The 11,216-nt window shown below is 42.8% G+C and overlaps 1 long non-coding RNA gene across 2 annotated transcripts; it reads right to left on the bottom strand.

The window, feature by feature from the left end:
* Positions 1-8,233: 8,233 nt before the first annotated feature.
* LOC111093922 lies at positions 8,234-10,098 on the bottom strand. 2 transcript variants are annotated; one of them, XR_005383519.1, is made up of 4 exons: positions 10,032-10,098; positions 9,837-9,893; positions 9,602-9,728; positions 8,234-9,246 (listed from the first exon to the last, which is right to left on the bottom strand). It is a non-coding gene; the product is annotated as an uncharacterized LOC111093922 (long non-coding RNA). The 2 variants fall into 2 exon arrangements; XR_005383520.1 differs by having other exon boundaries at positions 9,602-9,735; positions 10,032-10,090.
* Between the last annotated feature and the right edge of the window lie 1,118 nt (positions 10,099-11,216).

Raw genomic sequence — 11,216 nt, 5'->3', positions numbered from 1 at the left:
GAGGAATATTCCACTGTATACATAGACCACATCTTCTTTATCCATTCATCTTTCGATGGACACCGAGGCTCCTTCCACAGTTTGGCTATTGTGGACATTGCTGCTATAAACATTGGGGTGCAGGTGCCCTGGCGTTTCACTGCATCTGTATCTTTGGGGTAAATCCCCAACAGTGCAATTGCTGGGTCGTAGGGCAGGTCTATTTTTAACTCTTTGGGGAACCTCCACACAGTTTTCCAGAGTGGCTGCACCAGTTCCCATTCCCACCAACAGTGCAAGAGGATTCCCCTTTCTCCACATCCTCTCCAACATTTGTTGTTTCCTGCCTTGTTAATTTTCCCCATTCTCACCTGGTATGAGGTGGATACCTGGTTTTAAGCACATATCTAAAAACAGGTAAAAAGGTCAAGAGAAAATGATGAAAATCAGTGGAAAAGGTAGAGAAGAAAATTTTTAAAAAAGAAAAGAGAAATAAAAAAGAAAAAGAAAAAAAGATCCAGTTATTTCTCCCCATGTGGATCACATCTAGTAGGAGAGACTTTATAGAAACTTAAGATGGAGAAAAGACGGCCCTAGGCCTTCTAATTAGAAAAAGCTATCACTGTTTTAAATGGATTAAATCAATATAAAAATAGCACAGAAGTAGTATCTAACAACTGTATCAAAAGGAATGAGTGGGTGCCAGCAGAAATGGACTTTCTTCACATGATCTACTGTCATCCCTAGTTGTCTTTCTTTTAACTCTAAAATCCCATTAAAATAAGAGTTTAGTTTTGAACATTGTTATGTATGTGGTTCCTTTTTCATTAAGACTTTCCCCCCACAGAAAGCATTTTCAAGTAGTTTTCAAAAGCTCTCCCACCAGACTTGTCTGTGAGAAGCAGGCAGAAGAGGGTCTGGCTTCTTCAGATCTGCAGACTTGGGCTCTCCCAGCAGGTCAGACCTCAGGAGAGGACTTTGTCATATGGAAATGTTTAGCGGTCCAGCTCATAGCCTGTGGAGGCCGCCTTTTATCTTTGCAGGGTTTGAACATGATCCTTTCAAAGCCAGATAACCCAGGAAAGGCCTTGCAGTGAGTGCCCGGTGCGCGCTCCCAAGCCCCGGACGTAAGTCCCTGCGGAATCAGTTTCTAGAATTCGATAAGGAGGCTCTCCTGTAGGGGTCTACTTGGGCTTCAATCTTCATGTCTCTGCAAAATAATATGCTCTCGTCACTTTTTTTTTAACCAGCAGAAGCAATTTTAAAATTGAAAACATAAGTTAGCTATAAACTCAGGCTTTGAGATTTATTTGAATTTGCACAACTTTTAAGTATGTTGCAGTATTTGAAATCACCCTGAACACTCAACCTTGTCAGTTCTGTTTGAAGATCCTTTGCCTATGTCTGATCCCCAAATCTACACACTCTGACTTCTTAGCTAATTTTAGAAAAACAGTGCATTCTTACTAATTTCTCAGTAATAGAGCACTGCAAATGATAAAGATCTGGCATTTAGGACAGATGAGATCAGATGCAGATTGTTATTGGCCAGAATCTGTCAGTAGAGATTTTCCTCTCATGAGAGGAGAGTTTGCCAAAGAACCTGACCAGCTGCCTGTACAGCAGAGTGTCCTCTGGGTCTTTATTTCATGTCCCCCAGGAGTCCTGACGACCACTGACTGCTTCTCCAACTACCCGGCAGGAAGGACCAGGATTGCCCTACCTCCAATCCAGAGCAGACCATTTTATTTTATATATTTATTTTTTGGTAAAATACAATAACAATTAATTTAAATAATGAAAGAATAAACTTTTAGCTTACTAAGTTCAATAGACATAAAATTATTCTTTCTTAATGCTATAATAGTTGTTAAATGTTTACTTGAAATTTCTGTCTTTAGCTGGGACTGGACAGAGGGCAAACCATTTGCAGACTATCACTGCTAAACTGTGTCTATGGCCAATTGATTTTGAACAACAGTGCCAAGATCATTGAGTGGGGAGAGAATAGTTTTTACAACAATGGTACTGTGACAGGGACACCTGAGTGGCTCAGTGATTGAGCGTCTGCCCCTGCTCAGGGCTTGATCCTGGGGTTCTGGGATCGAGTCCCCTAGCGGGCTCCCCACAGGGAGCCTGCTTCTCCCTCTGCTTATGTCTCTGCTTTTCTCTGTGTCTCTCATGAATAAATAAAGAAAATCTTTTTTTTTTTTTTAATGGTGCTGTGACAACTGGATGGCCACACGCAAAAGGATGAAGTTGGATCCTTACACCATTTACAAAATTAACTCAAAATGGATCAATGACCTAAACGTATGAACTAAAACAATAAAACTCTTAGAAAAACATTTAGGGGTAAATTTTCATGGTGGATTGTAGGTATGACACCAAAAGTATGAGTAAAGTACAAAACAGACAAGTGGGACGTCATCAAAATGAAAAACTTCTGGGCTTCAAAGGATGCCATGAAGAAATTTAAAAGACAATGGATAGAATGAGAGAAAATATTCACAAATTACATATCTGATAAGAGGTTTGTGCATGGAGTACATAAGGAACTCTTGCACTCAAAAATAAAAGGCAAATAATTCAATTTTAAAAATGGACAAAGGATCTGAATAGACACTTCCCCAAGAAAGATACACAAATGTGCAATAAACAAATGAAAGAATGTTTCATATCATTAACCACCAGTGAAATGCAAATCAGAATCACAACGAGATAGTACTTCCCACCTACCAGGAAGGCTAGAATCCAAAGTCAGATAAAAACACACATGGGCATGGATATAGAAACATCAGAACCGTCATACACTGTTGGTGGGATGGTGGAGGGTGCAGCCACTTTGGAAGCAGACTGGTGGCTCCTGAAGAGATTAAATTAAACACGGACTCACATAGGACTCAGCAATTCCACTCCTAGATATACAGTCAAGATAAAGAACAACGCTCTCCACACAAAAGTTTGAACACAGATGTTCACAGCAGCACAAATCATAATGGCCAAAGATTGAAACAACTCTAGTGCACATCAGCGTATGAATGGATAAGCAAATACGATCCATCCCTGCGATGGAAGACCACTCCTCCACAAAAGGGGGTGAAATCCTGACCTAGGGTATAAGAACCACAAAAACGTGAGGCTAGGTGAAAGAAGCCAAACAAAAAGCCACACATTTTATGACTCTAGGTATGTAAAATGTCCAGAATAGGCAAATCTACAGAGATGGAACGTCGATTAGTGTTTCCTTGGGGCTGGGGCCATGGAGCGGTAAGGGAGTTACAGCTAAAGAGTTTGAGGCTCTAATATTGACTGTGCTGACAGTCGCATATAACTGTGAGTGTACCCACTACTACTGAGTTGTATGTTTTGAGTAGATGAATTATTTAATATGTAAATTATATTCCAACAAAACTGTATCAAAACGATGTCCCAGGTAAACCCCTCATCCCGTGTGTACCATGTGTGAGCTCCCCACTGTCGGAGAAAGCCTATCATCCCGCTCCCTGAGGTGCTGCCCAGGGATGTGAAACTATGCTGGGCTGCCCTTCCAGTCCAGGACAAGTGGCATCTGTAGTGAATCCAATTGCAACCTCACACGTCCCAGAGGCAGGCTCCTTGCCCTGCCAAAGCACCAGCTGGTGTCCAGCCCTACAGACGGAAGGATGTGAAGGAAACTCCGTCCCTCCCTCTGGAAGCCCTGCGCTCTGCTCTCTTCCACAACCTTCTCTATGTGGTTTGCTCCCAGGATATTCAGAAGACCTTTTCTCCAGGAAGTAGTGCAAACGGAGGCAGAATGTCATCTCCCCGCGATTTGGGAAGAGTCTCCACCACCCAGCAGTACTTGATATCAGGATAGATGGTGGAGGGCATCCACCCTGAAAGACCATTTCTCTCACTTCCACCCTTGCTCACCATCTCACCATCTGTTCACTTACACAAACACTAGTCTTTCTTACTCAAGGCAACTGACATTTTGGGTGCCCTGGTAAACCTTAAGAGAGAAACGGATCCTACAGCTCTGGCCAGGTGCTCTTCTGGATTTCAGGTCTATGGAACGAATGCCGTTGACCTGTCAGCAGTCAGCCATTCAAAGTCTCGTCCCCTCCTCAAACCATGTGACATGATTATCTGCCATTTCTTTAAAGAGGCCAGGAGATAAATAGAATGCCACAGAGAATTCCATCACCCGTGGATGTAGCTGTGTGCATCAGAGCTTCTATGCAACTTTGCTTCATGAGCAGGTGGGGGAGCACCGCAAGGGAGATTCATTCAGCAATTTGGCCACTTTTTCTGGAAGCCTACTCCTGATTTATTCTACTCTAACTTTAGAATTATAAAGAATGTAGGATATGGGGCACCTGGGTGGCTCAGTGGTTGAGTATCTGCCTTAGGCTCAGGGCATGATCCCGAGGTCCTGGGATCGAGTCCCACATCAGGTTCCCCACAGGGAGCCTGCTTCTCCCTCTGCCTGTGTCTCTGTGTCTCTCTCTGTGTCTCTCATGAATAAACAAATAAAATCTTTAAAAAAAAGAATGTAGGATATACAATGAAAATTAGAATGACCTATTTAAATGGACACTTTGTGCCTAATGAAAATAAAACCTCTTGACTTCATATAGAGACAAAAAGATAAAAACGGTCTATGCAAAAACTTTAAAACTTTTCGAGAAGGAAAAACAATTGAACTGCTGTTTTGGTTTTCATTAAGCTGTGCACAGTGTTGGTGGCTTTGGCCCATTTTGACACCAAAGCCTCGCGTCCCAGTATCTGGTCTGGGATCTGACACTTGCAGTCTGGGGGCATGACAAGCATGATGGCTCAGCGTGAGTCCACACAGCTGCTCGAAGGCCCCCTTTATGGAGGGAAATGAGGTGGTTGTTCCACAACCAAAGAGGTTTTGCTCCCCAGATGTATCCCTTTGTTCCTCTGTGGACGGCTGCCTATCCCCCAGCTTGTCTTTATCAGCGCACTTGTAGGTGAGCACAGGCTGGAATATTTGATGTGGGGCAAGTCAAGTTGTTTTTAAAAATTAAAAGTCATGAAGCTGTCTTCCTGACTGGTGGTATTTGATCCTTAGCACCGGCTTCCTAGCTCGTCCCTTAAAACACAGATCATCTTGGGGAGGAGGAAAGAAAGAAAGGTAGGAAAGGTAAAGAGTGTTCAGAAGCCCCTCTTTTGCTTCAGGTATTTCGTGTATCGACCACGTTCCATTTCTTATAACAATCCTTTGGGATCGATGGTATTATTATTGATATTTTAAAAATGAGCAATCTGAAGCTAAAGATGTTTATGGAACTGGTCAAAAATCACAAAAAAAGCTTACAGAATAGGACCAAGAAAGACTGGACAGCCACTGTCTTGTGGTCTGCACACCGATCCCCGATGGCCAAGAGACACTTTCACAGGACGATTTTCATCCCCCTTGGGTAGGTCTAGGGGACCATGTTAAATTGGTAGAGTCTCACCTGGTTGCCTTCCTGCCTGCATCCCATGCTCTTCATTGCTACTGCTTCCCCAAAAGTTGTAGAACCCAAGAGGCTGGTGTTTGGTTGGAAAGTTTGATATGGAAATGGTGGTAACTGCTGTAAACATTCAGGTGTGCAATGCTGCTGGGAGGGTTGGCCTGTTTGTGGATTCGTACAGTGTGCAAATCACGTCAGCTGGCTGACATGGGCACTTCAGCTCTGGCTCAGTAAATAGTCACCCGGGTGCCTGGCCTGCTAAGTTTGCGTGTGAAATGGGCTTTTATAAAAACAGCCCCTGCAGTGCACGTTTATTCCCCAAGTGGGCTCCACTGCCCTCCGGGGGGTTTCCTCGGGTGCCCACCTCTATCATGCCCCATATGGAAAGGCTCTGCTGTGGACAGTAGCCTGGAAGAGCTCCAGGACACCCTCAACTGTTCAGTAGGAGCATTTGCTTTTGCATTTTTAAAAGACTTTACTTTTTTAGGTTCAAGTAGAATTGAAAGGAAGGTACAGAGATTTTGCGTAGAGTCCCTATCCCCACAGCAGCCTCCACCCCCATGAACATCCCCCAGCAGAGTGGTGCTATCGTTATGATGGATGAACCTACAGAAACACAGTTTACATTGGGTTCGTTCTTGGAGTGGTGTGCTCCTTGGGTGTGGACAAGTGTGATGACACATATCCACCATGAAGGTATCATACGGAGTATTTTCACTGCTCTAGAAATCCTCTGTGCTCTACTTACTCACCCCTCCTCTTTTACTGGGAAATCCCTCATCTTTTTACTGTCTTCATATTTTCACATTTTCCAGAATAGAGTTGGAATTATACAGTGTGAAAGCATTTGAAGTTGACGTCTTTCACTTAGTAATAAGCATTTAAGATCCCTCGTGTCTTTTGGTGCCTTGAAAGCTCATCTCTTTGTAGTGATGAATAATATTCCCTTATCTGGATGCACCACAGTTCACGTATCCATTCACCCATTGAGGGACATCTTGGTTGCTCCTAAGTTTTGGCAATTACGAATAAAGCTGCTATAAACACCCACGTGTGGGGTTCAGCTCCTTTGGATAAACACCAAGGAGCATGATTGCTGGGCCGTATGGAGGTAAGAGTAGGTTTAGTTCTGTAAGAAGTTTCCAAACTGTCTTCCAGAGTGGTTGTGTTGCTTTTCATCTCCACGAGCAGGGAATGAGTGCTTTCCTGGCTCCATCGGATTGGTGTTCGGTGTCGACAGTGTTCTGGAGTTCTGGATTTGGGCTCTTCCAACACGTGTATACTGGAATCTCAACATTATTTTTACCCTTGTTTTTCACCAAGCTTTTCCACATCCCTGGGATAGATTTTCAAACATCCAATAGATCTAGAATATAAAGCCTTCTGATATTCCTTGTCAGGATTTGGTACTTTATTCCCTGTGCTGTGTGTGTGTGTTAGAGGTGGGAGGTGCAATTGTAGACTAAAGGTGTCATTAGCTGACCTAACTAATGTTATCAAACCCATCTGCTGTAACTAATGTGGATACACAGAGCACCAGTAATAAAACGTCACCATCTCTTCAGCTGGATGGTTGCAGTCTGTGTTTATTGGTTAAATACTCGAGATAGAATCAATTCAACACTTTTTATGGTTTTTTTTTTTTGCTATAAAAGGTAGCCCAATAGAGAAAATCAGCATTTATTGAGTACCTACTGTGTTTAGAACCTGTGGTAGGTGCTTTTGTGTTGTTATTTTTGAGCCCCACAACACCCCTAGACTGGTAAGATCCATGGACTCTAGATTCTGGGGCTGGGCCTCAGACGTTGTCAGTCACTGACTGCACAGCTGGCCCACAGTGGAGCTTGGGTGTTGGTGATACACTGCTCAGGCTCTTTCTCATCCACCAATAGCCCATGCGCCATCATGGAAACTTTGTAAATTAATAACTGTACTCACTGAGTCTGACCACATGCTCAGCTGGAGCCATTTGTTATTTCCCATCCAGAGGCTAAAACTGGGCTGTCTAGATGGTTACTGGAGTCTCTGTTTCACAGATAAGCAGAGGGGGCCATAAAAATCCTTGATAAATGTCCCAAGGTTACACACCAAAGCCCTGAGTCCCTTCCTGGTCTGCTAGCTTCACGTCTCCTATCTCCTTCATGCACTGAAAGACTCTATGACAGAAAACTTTCAAGAGCATAGTGTTTAATAAAGAAGTGTTGAAATACAAAATAATGTAATAATGTAATATCCTTTTTCTTTTTTCTTTTTAAATATTTTATTTATTTATTCATGAGAGACAGAGAGAGGGAGAGAGAAAGAGAGAAAGAGAGAGAGAGAAAGAGAGACAGGCAGAGGGAGAAGCAGGCTCCATGCAGGGAACCCGATGTGGAACTCAATTCCGGGACTCCAGGATCATGCCCTGGGCCAAAGGCAAGTGCTCAACCGCTGAGCCACCCAGGCATCCCAACAGTATCCCTTTTCAAACATAAAGACTCTTAACTCTGGGAAACGAACTAGGGGTGGTGGAAGGGGAGGAGGGTAGGGGGTGGGGGTGAATGGGTGACGGGCACTGAGGGGGGTACTTGATGGGATGAGCACTGGGTGTTATTCTGTATGTTGGCAAATTGAACACCAATAAAAATAAATTTATTATTAATAAAGAAAGAAAGAAAGAAAAATAAAAATGAACCCATAGAAACAAAATTAAAAAAAATAATAACTTTATTTAAGTATGATTTAGATGTCATAAAATTCATCCATTTTCAGGGTCCAAGTTAATGATTTTCAGTAAATGTACAAGTCATGCAACCACCACCTGTCTAATTTTAGAACATTTAAGTCATCCTCCAAAGAAAGCATGTGTCTCCTTGTATGTACTCTGCATTCTCACCCCACAACCCCACAACCACTGATCTACTTTCTTTCCCTATGCCTTCTCTGGGTATTTCATATAAATGGAGTTGTAATGTGTGTAACTTTTGTGACCAACTTCTCTCACTTAACATAATCCCTTTCAGATTTCCCCATGCTTTGGATTGGTACTGCATTCCTTTCCATTACTGAATAGCATTCCATATATGAATATACCATTTCCTTCATTCATTTGCCCACTGATGACCACTTGGGTCATTTTCACTTTTGTGCTACTGTGAATAATATTCACATTCAAGTCTTGTCTGGATATATGTTTCCATTTGGGGGTTAGGTTCCTAGTATTCTCTCTCTCTCCCTCTCTTTTTAAAAGTAGGTTCCATGCCCAGCATGGAGCGCAATGCCGGGCTTGAACTCATGACACCGACATCAAGACCTGTGCTGAGATCAAAAGTCTGACATGTAAATGACTGAGCTACCCAGGCACCCCGTAGTATTATCTCTTTAATGCACATGTAATATTCAAGCTTACAAAGGTCTAAAATTTTTTTATTCATTTTAAAAGAAAGTGTAGTGTTTTGAGCATATAAATACAGGTGTATATGTTCTTTCTTACCTATGACTGGGGTGATGAGCTGAATGTATGAGAATGGATTAACATTCTGCAAATTCCCCATATGCATCACTACATATTTTCTTTCCTTTTTAATGTTATTGGAGAATCCGATTAAGCCTGTGATCTATGTAAAAGAACACAGGTGACAAATCTGTGTTGAAGGAGAGAGCAAGAAGAGTTTATTTCTAAATTAACAGGGTTGACTAAGCGATAGCTGCTCTATTGGAGAAAATCCTGCTATCCCTGTGAGTCCCGTTATCTCTCCAACGGGAATAGTGATTGTCACACTGATCCGAGGGGGTCATGGAGGTGAAGTACCTGAAATCTGTTCTGTGTAGAGAAAAATACCAGAAAACGTGTTTCCCAGGGATGAACGCAGGCAGGAGCTCAGATGTGGGAACTTACAAATCTCAGGTGTTGAAAGCTCTAAAATTACAAAGGACCAAGTATCTGAAGCACTAGGTTTCTAGGTGTAAGATCTGAGTACAGAGAGGAGAAACAAGATTTGGGTTAGTCAGATCATTCAAATGAGTGGATGATCTGGACTCATTATAATTTTTTCTATGTCATGTTTTTAAACTGAACAGTTTGAAGTGAATAGTTCAAAATGTAATGTACACATATCACTGGCGTGAATTTTATGAATTTGGGTACATATCTCCTTCCTATCAGCAATGACAATTACCACAATCAATGCTGGCATGACGGCACCATTTGATGAGCTCTGGAAAGCAGGGGAAGGAAGCTGCATTCTGTCCACTGGGCTGCATTTCTGGGCTCATTGGGTCTGCACCGTGATCCTCACATGCCACCTATAAACTAGACAAATGGAATTGGGAGAGTCTCTTTTTCTCCCCCAACACACACCAGCCTCCGGGTTCCCAGGAGGAAATCGCAGTGAGGTCTGTTCAACTGTTCACCTGTCATAGAACTTTACTCTGCAGGTTCTAGCCATGGATACAAAACAAGCTAACATACTGGAAAGAAAGAGACAAGAGTCACATCATTTTCAGAAAATGACCATTCCTCTAAAAATCTCAAGAGAAAGAATGAAAACTATTTGTTCCATGAGTTTAGCCAAAGATTTGGGTAGAGGACGTTGAGGGACGGCTCACTGTTGGATCTCGAGACTGGGCTTGTGTTCACGTCAAGAGCCAGGGAGAATATATGACAGTAGAGGAGTTCTTTCTCTGTGACAACAGAACACTGAGTGTTCTTAGAACATCAAGAAAGAGGGCAGCCCGGTAGCTCAGCAGTTTAGCACTGCCTTCAGCTCAGGGCCTGATCCTGGAGACCCAGGATCGAGTCCCGCGTCAGGCTCCCTGCATGGAGCCTGTTTCTCCCTCTGCCTGTGTCTCTGCCTCCCTCTCCCTCTCCCTCTCCCTCTCCCTCCCTCTCTCTCTCTCTCTCTCTGTGTGTGTGTGTGTGTGCCTCTCATGAATAAATAAAATCTTTAAAAAAAAGAACATCAAGAAAGAAACATACCAGAAACACACAGGATGCCAAAGAAGACAGTGATCTCATCTAAAGTAACCGGACTGGTGAGGTCAAAGCCAGGCTCCTGGACAAGATTCATCACTGTTGGTTACTCATCTCCCTGAGTTGATTTATAATACTATGCAATTCCAATCAAAATGCTAAGGCTCACCAAACGTCTAAATGGATGTTATAGTTGAGATAGTTTCAAAGAGTACTGGGAGAGCTTCTATAGTTGCCCGACAGCCCAAGGTGCACTAGGCTATGATACAGATCGGTGAGCAAAGGAAAGAGAGGGAGAAATAAAACAGGGTGGTCATACCAGAAACAGTCTGAATTACCACAAAACCTTCAATGGACGATGAGTGAGGCGTTTGGAATGATCCAAGAAAGGGTCACTACCAGGTCTCTGCTGTGTACCCCACGCTAAAGCAAACCCAGAGGGCTGGAACTCAGTGCAAGTCGGAAACAGAAGATGTCCACATGAGGGCAGACAGCACATCCATCTCCCTCAGAATAACATCAGAGATCACAGCCATAAGAGCCTTAATTAAGAAAAGTCGTTTAGTGTGTAAATCAATCAATACCATCAACACATTGACAGTCACGCAACAAAACAGGACAAAGTTGTGCCCCCCCATGCTCTCCCCACCACGGCTGACAAAGGATTTTTATTCTTTGTGTGGAATAACGAGAAAACCTATAATAAAGAAAAGATGTAACAATCCACATGAGAAATGATAGCAACCATGTTTTACGAAAGATAAATGAATGAGCCTTAAAAAAAATTCTTAGAAATAAGAAAAATAAAACTTTAGATTGTG

Source organism: Canis lupus, chromosome 34 (assembly GCF_011100685.1).
Source record: "Canis lupus familiaris isolate Mischka breed German Shepherd chromosome 34, alternate assembly UU_Cfam_GSD_1.0, whole genome shotgun sequence".
NCBI lineage: Eukaryota > Metazoa > Chordata > Mammalia > Carnivora > Canidae > Canis > Canis lupus.
The sequence above is the reverse complement of the archived record's forward strand: the minus strand, read 5'-3'. Positions and strand labels throughout refer to the sequence as shown.